This window comes from Nymphalis io, chromosome Z (genome assembly GCF_905147045.1).
Source record: "Nymphalis io chromosome Z, ilAglIoxx1.1, whole genome shotgun sequence".
Taxonomy (NCBI): Eukaryota; Metazoa; Arthropoda; class Insecta; order Lepidoptera; family Nymphalidae; genus Nymphalis; species Nymphalis io.
The window spans coordinates 9,379,106-9,390,916 of NC_065918.1; the positions used below are offsets into that span (position 1 = coordinate 9,379,106).

General features: G+C 27.8%; 1 long non-coding RNA gene across 1 annotated transcript; it reads right to left on the minus strand.

The window, feature by feature from the left end:
• Positions 1-6,251: 6,251 nt before the first annotated feature.
• On the minus strand, positions 6,252-7,252 carry LOC126780407 (uncharacterized). The gene is made up of 2 exons (XR_007670493.1): positions 7,150-7,252; positions 6,252-6,462 (listed from the first exon to the last, which is right to left on the minus strand). It is a non-coding gene; the product is annotated as an uncharacterized LOC126780407 (long non-coding RNA).
• Positions 7,253-11,811: the final 4,559 nt, after the last annotated feature.

Genomic DNA, 11,811 nt, shown 5'->3' on the forward strand with positions numbered 1-11,811 from the left:
TGGTATAACGTTCATGAATTATTTGAAATATCTTTATATTTTAAGAAATCAAGCTTTTAAGAGACTTTACTATATTTAAAAGCATTTTTTTTTCAACTGTTCAACTGTTTGTTTTAATATAGTACAGAATTAGGAGTTTACTTGCAGTTTTAATTAAAAAAAAGTGTCGATTAAATTAATACAATTTCTCACAAATGTTTCAAAACTATATGATTTGTTAATTAAATTTCAATCAATCAAATTTACTTAGACGTTTATATTAAAAAGGAGGAAATAATATTTTTAATGAAAAAAAAAAAATTTACTTTTAATATTTGTCTTTTAGTTTAATAAATCATAACTTGGTGTAAATAGTTTTAATTTAATAAAATTTACTATAAAATAATACAAATTAGCTGATTAGGTACCGTACTGATTATAATATTGTGATAATTTTTTTAAGCGATTTTCTTTTGGCGTTAACTTCTAATATATAAATAATTCAGTAAATAATGAACAGAAAAAGTCCTAATATATATATATTTGTTGTAATATATATATATGTTTCTGTTCAATTATCAAAATATAACTTATATGTTTTAAAGTAAGTATAAAGCCAAGTTAGACATTTTCAAGTATCTTAGTATCTGCAAAATCATAGGACGTACACAAGGTTTTAAATTTAAAATACTGCTAATAAGGTTAGCCAATGACTCGTTATTCGAATAAATAATTACGCACGTATAAATGTACATTCATACATAGAAATTTAATTATTTCAACAAATTCAAATATTCAATAAAAACAAGATGACCTTTATTTCAAACAGTATGTTGAACGTATTGCAGTAAATTTTTAGGTCCATTTCAATCCAATTTGTGCTATACAAATCTATCAAATCAAAAGTATATTTGTAAATAAAATGAAACATTATGTTTTTTATTGTTATTGTTTATTGTTTTTACAAATTGAATTAAGATGGACGCCAATTCACGCACACGTACGTGTCTAGTTAGTCCTGCCGTCCAAAAATTGACTGTTCTTTAAAATGAGAAATTTAACGTAATACTCACATTCTATTTCATAAATTATTTATTTATTATAAATCAAATTAAAAAAAATACATATTTTCTTTTTTAAACTTAGTTTAAAGCATCGGGTAGAAGTCATTTTTATATTTTATTGAATACTAATGATAAAAAATGTAACAAACGGTTCGAAAGCCAGTTATCAATTTCTTGTGATTGCATGCGTATTTTGAGCTTATAATATTTATTAATGCCTTTCTTACAATTATTTAATAACCGTTCTATTTAAAAATAAGGTTTTTTTTATTAACTTTTCTTATATTTAGTTAAAATTTGCCCGAGTCAATGTCATATATTTATATTTTTTTAGATTATTACTTTTTTTTGCATATTTTGAAGTTTTTGTAAGGCTAAAAACGAGACACCATACACCACTATTCTGCCAAAAAGCTCTAATAATACACGTCGTAAGAAATTAATCGCTGGCCCCGGACAGATAAGCTGGCTATATTTTTAAATATAGACGACAACGCATGATCTTTTATAGTAAACGATATACATCGTGTTTTTATATCAAAATAAATATTCAAAAATTTATAACCTAATAATTTTAATTTTTTTAATAATCTTTTTAAATAAATATAGAGAAACATTAAAAATTCGTCGTTTATATATAATAGTAAAAAGTTTTAATATTTTAGCAGACTGTGAGTAAAGTGTAGAGACCTCTTGTTTGAAACTGCCTTTAGAGTAGTCTAGCACAAATATAAATCGGCCTAAGGTTATCTTCGATCTATAAATTATTATACGAAACATTTTCACACTTATTACTTTTATAATTTAAGGTCTTTATAAGATAAACCTAATTTTTAATTACATTTCTAAAAGATATGATAAAGTTAAATCAATTTTCTAATACACAATTTAAAGACTTTTCTTCTATATACAACGGATTATTTTACTAGACTATGTGATGAAAATGTATAGAAATGTATGTAATACAAAGCATTTTGTAATCTTTATTGAGTTACAATTATCAAAACAAATCGTAAACATCGTAAGCAAACAGCCTATTATCGTTTTATATACCCGTTTGTTCTTTATTACGGATTTATAGTATTTTAAAATTAATTATTTGCTCGATATTATTTTGCTTAATAAAGTAAACTTGACGAATTAATGCGTATAAGCTTTACAGAAAAATATATAAGAAAATTCTGTTCTATAAATCCAAGTAAAGGTCAAAAAAAGACAACGGAACTATAAATAATTTAATGTGACTGATAATTTTAACGTATGAAAAACATACCAACAATATCTAGCATAGCAATTACATATTATGTATAACATAGTGACCGCATTTAACGGAGCTATTACGAATATGACCTTGGACTCTAAAATTTAAATATTTAAAAAAAAAAAAACAAAATGTTATATAAAGACAGAGAGTTTTAAAATTCGAAGATGAAATAAAAATACATTACTCCTTAAACATCTTTCGTCGTAGAATATTTACCAGTATGGAAGCATACATGTGTATGAACGTGTATGGGGCATTAGGCGACAAATTATTTAATATTCATATAAAAATGTGTTAATTAATGTACTAAGCGATATGATCTACAATAATATATAACTTGATGTTTAGCGATAAATCATATTAGAATAAATAATTATTACATACACATTAAATTATTAATGTATGTTTATATTAATGTGATAGCAAGTTCAGATATTTATTTATGTGATTAGCGAAACCTACTTTCACCGCGTAGTGTTTTAGTAATATTAGATATAGTTTCGTAGAGTTTCTTATTATACTTTTCTCTTTGTCGTATAATACATTTAAAATTAATTTATCGAGTATGTATTGAAACTTTCGCTGTGGAATAAAAAAACATTACGAGTATCGTGTCGCAATATTTATTGATTATTATATACGGTGATGTTCTACATGGAATCATTACGACATTAATTAAGTATTTTCAAATTATATTTGCAAGTTATCATAGAAACATTTAAAATGTAAACATGCATATAATATTTTTCGCTATCGGTGTTAATAGATATTACTAAACAACGCTATTAAAAGATTAACTAGAAGTAAGTGAATGTCATCGTTAACCTTATAGTTGTCCTAACATATAGCGTTACGGATTCATTTAAATTAATTATTATATTTGACGTCTAAGAGATGTCGTTCAGCGTTTGCATACCATATACTTCACAATTTAGCTGGATGTCATATATAAAATAAATAGCTTATAGTGGATACTCTAATATATGTCGTAATTAGTAATATATCAATTTGCACATTATTATGTGTACAACGTGCTTTTATAGTTCCGGAATCCATATTTCCGGTAAATGGATTTATTAATAAAATTAATATATATATATATATATATATATTGCTAATCGCTATACCGTTATTTATCATTGTGTAGTTTAGAAACATTCTAAGTACTATCATAGCTTAAGGAAGCATCAACGGCTTTGGTCGTAATATTAATGATGCTAGGATGTGTATATTTTTGGTATGTGGGTGGCGATATCTAAGGCTGGTGATACATCTATGTTTTCCCTATATATAGAGGGAAACGTATAAATTATGTAAGGGTGTAATATAGATACAGCTGAGAGATTCAACTCAACGCCGTCTCGTTTTTGTAAATATAAATACATATTATTATTTAATTTTGAGAAATCTATATCAAATAATTAAATGATAGCGTTTATTTTATTTCGCTTTTCAATAAACTTAGTTGTTCGTTAAAATTTATTTATTTAAATACATCTATAACGGCTTGTGATCTCAACGCATCATTTTGTCACGATGTCTTAAGGTGGTCAAATACCTAACGAGTCATGTGACTGTAACTAGTTGATTCTCTGTGCAATTGTGTGTTACGTGCAATAACCGATAATACAAGACTAATAATTAATTATATAAAAAAAAATTGTTTTTACACATGTTATATAACAATTTTGGTTTGTTTTTTTTTCTTCTACGATGTCCCAAAATATTTTATTACTAATTTCGTTTTTATTAATATTATTTATTTTTTAGTATATGTCTGTTATATACAAAAAAAAAACTCATGACATGTTTATGATACCTACGTATTGTTAAATTTGATATAAAGCGTTTTTTTTTTTTAATAATTTGTTCGCAATGAACTTTGCAAAACGGATAAATGAAATAAAAAAAATGTATGAAACAGATAACATTTCTATCAAGATCTGTCTGTTTATAATCTCTATTCAGTATAACGATAAACAATAAATTTATATATATGTTTATGTCGTATTCATAGACCATTTTCACTGATGTATCAATATCAGTCTGGGTAGAGGTTCAAGATAAAACGTTATAAGAAATAATATTCAAATGTGGCTTGATGCGAGCAATGTTACTATTGTATAGTTGATACCAAATTTGTTTTGGTGATTTTTTTTCCTAGGAAAAGTTATTTTAATTTTTGTAATGAGGTCTGTTTAAAGACCGTAATGAAACAAGCGGCACGTCTGAGGGTCAATGTAACTCGGACTGTGTTCATTTCGCTTTATTGTTTTGTAAAAGCGTTGAAGTGCACAGTTGCTCATCGAAGTGTTCTTTGATCAAGCGAATACTATATAGATGATTTTCGTAGTTTAAATATTTTTGTTATTAAAATAATCTTATGATTAGTTTTATTTATTTTTAGCATAGGTTTAACCGTTGTTCTAAAGAAAAGGTTTTTATCGTGTCTCTTCGAAGAGCATGAGTATCGTTTACATGTTGTCTTGTTTCATGATCGATAAAATGAACGCAGCTGTATCATCTTGACTCGATTTATATGATGTGTATGTCTGTATAATATGTCTACTCCTGTGTTAATTTTTCATAGATTCTTACGAGTTGTAGGAAGGTACCTCGCACGTTGTTCAATGTGTATATTCAAATAATATAAATGTAGGTAATATAACAGAAAAAAACATAATAATGATATTTAAAATAGTGATCGAATCGAGTCTCGATGATGTTTCAGCTTTTATTTTAGAAACGAAAGAGACAACTTGTGTATCGACACTTCTTTACCATTCAACCCATTTACGTTTTTTCGTCAATTTTTTTTTTTTGATTTCAATATTTTTATACTTTATAAAAATTAAATGGGCAATCCATAATAACCGGCGTCGGGTTGCGTCTTTCAGTTTTATTTTTATAGAATTTTATTGGAGGCGCATCGCCTCCGATTAAACGTCAAAGTTTGCATTTGTTTAAGAATGCATAGATTTTTTCCTTTCATAACATACTGTGACATAAACAAGTGACGGAGACTGGTGACATTGAGTAGTATGTTTAAAATTACAAATATAAAATGGAATGTACGTATGTATGTGTAAAGGAAATTAACTGTATAACTAAAATATAATAAGCTAAGATGATCTGACTTTTATAGATGTCAGGATATGTAACATAAATGTTCATGTAAAATCAAATATAAAAATATTGCTTTAAACGTCGATGTATCTGTGTGACTTTGTGAATCCGTATTTGGAACTAAATTTAATCAATTACTAGTTATGTTAAGAACTACAGGCTAGAGCCTATTAGTTGCATTTTCCTACGCGGTAATATGTTATTATTTGTTGCTTGAAGAGTTTTGTTTTAAATCCTTTTCCTTTATGAAATAAAATGTTTCGTGGTATGAATTGTATTTTATTAATAAATTGACCTAATTCAATCCCACTTGAAATAACTTGTAGTACATATAAAACTCTTTACCCCAATCGCTCCATTGCAAGAGCGCAATGTGAATATTAGATTAGAACAGGAAAGTATGTGTCTAGTAACGACTACAAAAATACGATATTATAGAAATAAAATATTTATTGAGAAAAATCATATTAATCGAATTGGATAGGATTTCCAACTGTTTACAAGATCACCAGGGTCTATTCGTCTCCTTGCACAATCAAGATGAGGATGACTGATCAGCTTCAGTGAGGTATAGAAGTTATAGGATATATGCTAATTAGTTGAAATTCAAAATCAAAAATACTTTAATTCAAGAGACTATGCTCTCAGACACTCCAACGGTCCTTGCAGTTCTCCAGCGTGCGTCAGTTATTTTTTCTGTGTAATAATTATTTACTTATTTATTATTAAATCGCACATTTTGGAGATTATTTTGTCTAGCCTAGCAAAAACAATTTAATTGTTATTATAAACTCTTAATAACCAAAAGTAACATTAAGAAACTTTCAAAGTATGTTTATTTCTGACTTTTGGGAACTATATGTTCCGTTTTTTTGGACATTTAAAAAATTATATTGATAAAAAAAATCATAGAACAAAAAAATTTCCCTATGACTGTGCATCAAGCTGCGGTCGTCGGTGGACTAAGTTCGAGCTGAACTCTCCGCACGCCGCGCTTTCCTCTCGCGAAAAACAGCGGGGTGCATCTTCCTGGATTGACAACGAGGATATTAATATGAATTACGAAGATTTTTACACACTTTATTACTTGTTAAACACTTATAACACCAAAGTAATAAAGTCAAGTTCTTGTTCCTAATTAGTAGTGTTTGGTCGCCCTTTTTATGTTTTTTCGCGTTTCCCCCACGGGAACAGTGGAGGGGTATGTGGGACTCGCTGGTGTCCAAGGTGCCAAGTGCGGCCCGAACATCGGAATACCCATTAAAAAACCAGCGGTACTATTTCTACCTTAACGAGGAGCGCCACAAAATTAAGGGATGATTTGTATTTCCTACGGTGTCAACGTCTATGATATATATATTTATATATAAGAAGCTTTGAATAGTTCTGTTTTTCAGAAATAGATTTTGTCCAACAGTAGGTTAGGTATATAGAAACTTACGAGGTAATGAATTTAATTTTAATTTACGAGTCAGTCTCAAATGTATTAATAGACCAATTTACAAGGGCTTTGTCGCGCGATCAGAGCGAGTGATTCAGTAAATGAGTCACCGTACACCCCTTATCAAAACGCTGCACCCCTTAGAACAACAAAAAGTTTTTTGAAACTCGTGAACATAAAAAAATATTAATTACGTGAGACTGATAATGATTTCATTTTTCAGAATAGTTACAGTTGATTTAATGTATGAACATTCAGATAAATATGTAAGTTACCTTATGGATTTTATATAGATTAAAATTGCCTTCATATCTTCAAGTTCATTAGAAGATATCACCGCCAATCTAAAAATATCGTTTGCTGCGAAACAATTAAAATTTGGACATTGACAGTTTATATTTCTCTCCAATTAAATCTATAAGCCGCGAACAAGCCTTGATCAGTATTTCACAATAAAATTATGATTAAAACCAATTTTGATATTATTGACATTTTAATTTTTAACGTACTTATATAAATTAATAAATAAATAAACGTTATTAAATAATATACCTACTAAATATTTTCTTGCTAATCGTTCTTCTTATTTTCTTTATTAGTACATTGCACCATGCGAAGACGGTATCGGACGGGTCGGGTAGCTAGTGTGTAATGTTTACAATATATATTACTCAACAATACAAATACAATAAGCTGTTAGGTAATCAGAAATCAGTAATACTGTCATTTGTTATACCTACTTATTGTTACATTTTATAGGAATACTCAAAGTGCACCCATTCTTTACTAGGATTCTGCCGTTGTGGTATTTTTGCACAACATAAGCTGAATCAGAGCCATATAATGGACACGGTACACCTTGTGTTTCATTTATGTAAAGTTTTTAGTATCTTTGTGAATAAATGAATTTATCGATCACTGTCCAGAAGAATATGTATTCGATTTAATTTTACGCAAATTATCTTCTTGTTAATATTGTATTTAATATTTAATTATGATGCAAATGCTTTCTTCCTGGTTTTAAGGTTATAAAAAAATGCGATAAGATAATATGATTTGATCTTTTGTGAGACAACGTCAAGTCGCTTATTTAAAAAAACAAAACCTTATTTCAACAATGAATATTTTGCCATTAATATGTGTCGAATCTAACACCATGTAAAGTTCTGTAGTTTGCTAATCTAATACCTTCTCTATGTTAAGAAGTCTTAGAGCATATTCCACCAGGCTATTTTAATACGGTTTGGTAAATACACATGTGAATTAATTTTATTCGGACTTGTAGGTTTCATCACGATATTTACTATTGTGACCGCCATCCACGAGAGGTATGATAAAATGAAACGCGTGAAAATGAGGTGCAACCATTGCGTCATCTCGACTTTTTAACGAAAACATGGAGTTAATTTTCCACAAATGCAAATGTCATTTCACACTTTTCATATTTATTTAAATATACGATAAAGCACAACGCCTGTCCTGTTTACAACTTTAAAAAATCTGGAAATAGCTCACGAAACAAAACTGTGGAATAATACAGACCCAACATGCGTCTAATTAAAGGCATGTTGTAAATATATATTATGTTAATAATCGTAAGATAATTACGTTATTGGTGATATAATTATTAGACATCTTTAGTTTAAAACTATTAATATTAAGACAGCAAAAAAATAATAACCAAAATTATATAGCAAAACGTAAACTATTATTCATCCTCTATCTATCTATATAAATGAAAATGAATGTTTCTATGTTTGCTTCGATAAGTTCCATAACTTTTCACCCGATTGTGCCGAAAGCCCTATGAAGCCCGTTAAGGTTTCTAGCCCAAAATAACAGGGTTTTTTCTTGTCCTTAAATATAAACGTTCCACGTATACCCTTATTCTGCACGCGCAAAAAATATTTATTATTATAAACTTCCATCGATAATATGTATGTATACATATAAAGGTAAGTATTCTTTACTACATTTTACTCAAGCAGTTCTTGATAGATTTGTAAACAAAGCATCTTAATCCTACCATCAGTATAAACGAGGGCTGTACATTTCCTGATTTCCAACGTCAAAGCAATCACTCGAGTTTATTATATTTCCCGCTGCACAAGAGGGTTCCGTAGTACAGTGTGAGTACATGTGTTGCTCGAGACTTGAAATGAAAACAATACGACCCTTTATGTTTTTTTCGTGCAATCGTATTAATCGTACAAACAATTAAATCTTATAGGTAGGTATACTTTCATAACAAAAGCGATTAAAATTATCGTTATGTTTTTCAAATTTGTCGTGTAAAATATTAATTATTTATCACTTGCAAATATCAAGCTCAAGGTTTATATAAACTTAACAATTATGATACTTAAATACATTATTAATATACCTTTATTAAAGGTATGTCCGTATCACATTTTATAAAACATAAGTATTGTATATATCACAATTATTATAGATACATGTCATTACCTAGGTGTATAAACGATAACCAAAGTGCAATAAATTTTTTTTATATAATTATCTTTAATAAATTTCAATTAATACTGTAACACTAAAACATATGCAATAAAGAACGAGTAAGTATAACATTTCGACTTACCATATGTTTTAACAAACTGAAATACACATTTCGGTCTAAGGAACATACAGAAAGCCGTCTGACAAGGCCTCTAAATTATAATTGCACGAATGCACACTTAAAGAAAAGGGTTTTAATGAACTGACGATATGCGACTCAGGGGGAACAAGAAAACACCCCAGTTTTTGAATCCATATTATTAAGATCCTTTTGATAGGGCATTCATTTATTAATGAAAGTTCTTTTTATTTGGTCGTCAGTATCAAACACCCACTTTAATATCATACCTAAAAAGTAATATTAGTCAGCTTAAAACAGACTTTATCCCTAAAGTGATTACGACGAAATTAAAAACTTTAGCATATACTCTTTTTGATATTATATATTATATCCAATCCTACAAACTTACGTATTTAATATAGAACTTAAACGTAGTGGACACACATTTTAATTTAAATAATAATAATTTTTTAATCTTACTGCACCTTACGTTTCTAACGATTGAGATTAATTATAAAACATTTGATTATGCTTTATATGTAATAATTAATTGCACATGAATTTAACATTTTGGACGCAAGCTTTAAAAGAAATCTATTCATTATTTACTTCAAAAACGTTTCCTAAAATTAATTAAAATGTAAATATCCGAATTACCGTATCTAAACAAGTAAAGTTCCTTTCCATACTTTTGTTACCCTACAAAACTTTTTATTGGTGTATGTATACACGTGTACCTATCCCTATAAATGGGAGAGGTGAAAAGTTTATTTGAAAGAAAGTTTTCGAGTGCGACGCACGCGTACGAAAAAAAAACTAATAATTGAACAAATTTCAAAGTTTACAAAAGGTAAGCAACTTTTTTTTAAATGAATAATTTATATTATTTTTTAGGTTTGATATTTAATATAATTGGCAAAATGATAAAAAAAGTTTATGTATTAAATATTACAATGGATTTGTTATATTGGTAATAATTACATCTTATAAATTAAAAAATACTTAATATTCAATAAAATGTTAAAAAACCCTATGATTATTAAAGTGTATTACTGTCACATTGGATAATAAACATTTTTTTATACAATGTCAAATGTATAGCGATTGCGAATTTGTAAAAGCTATATGTTCCCGCTTTTACGCATTTTATGTTTAAATTTTATTTTATTCTTGTTAGCCTTAATTAAATTTAACTACGTGCTTACTTTTGTTATAATTACTATAATATAATACGGTTTAAAAAAAAAGTGAAATAAAATCATTGTTGTTAATGATTTCTGATTTTATTTATTTCTTTTTTTAACAACAATGTTAAATAATTCTGTTTATTTTTTCTTTTTGATAACTAAATGAAATTTAAATTATCTCTTTAAATCGACATGTTTAAATTATGTCTTTAAAATATCCAATTCAACTATTTGAATTTGTTAAAGTTATTTATCTATCTTGAAAGAATGAATTTAGAATTTTACTTATAAGCTTTGCGAACTTAAGAAAACAGAAATTTTTTTAGACACATAATAAAAATGTATATATATGTGAATAAATTGCGATATTTTAGACCAATAACAAATATAGAATAAGGTTGACTTATTCGTTGTTTATCAAAAACGAGATACAGTAAGACATAATACAGAAACAAAAATATATATGTCCAATAAAATAAATACATATTCGTCATGTGCAAGAACTGAACCCGCGAGTCCCGATATCGTTGACAATTCTAAAACTATTTTACCTTTCTTACAAAGAATTCTGGCTTATAGTCGTTATGCTAATTTAATTGGGTTTTGTCATACAAGGCGCTCAAATCGCTTTTTCCACTAATAGGTGCCCGTTTTATGACAACATAATACGTGAGTCACCCCCGAACGAGGGAGGTTGCGTGTAGAAATGCATTTTCTTGCGTCCACCGTAATTTGAACTGCCTGTCCCCTTAATACATTCAACAATTGGATTAAAAGGAAGAAAGGCTTAGCGGTTAAAAGATCAAGTAAAGCTGGAACCGTATATGTAGATAAGGCCGTATGTCCGTACGATTGAACTAATTTATTTTTGTTTGAGTGACTCACTATAAATAATGATTAATCTTATCTATGAAAAAAGTTTTAGGGGACTTATTTTTTTAAAATCACTATAAATGATATTGATTTTATGGGATTTAAGCGAAAGTTACTGATAATTATACCTTATTGAATATTTTAGTAGCTGTGCAACTCTTAAATTTCTACCACGCGTATTTTGTAAAAAAAATATCATATCAGTACTAACTTATATAGAAAGTAACCATAAAATTTTACATAGATATAAATGTATATTTTTTAATTTAAGTTTTCATTATTATATATTTCAGCCATAACAT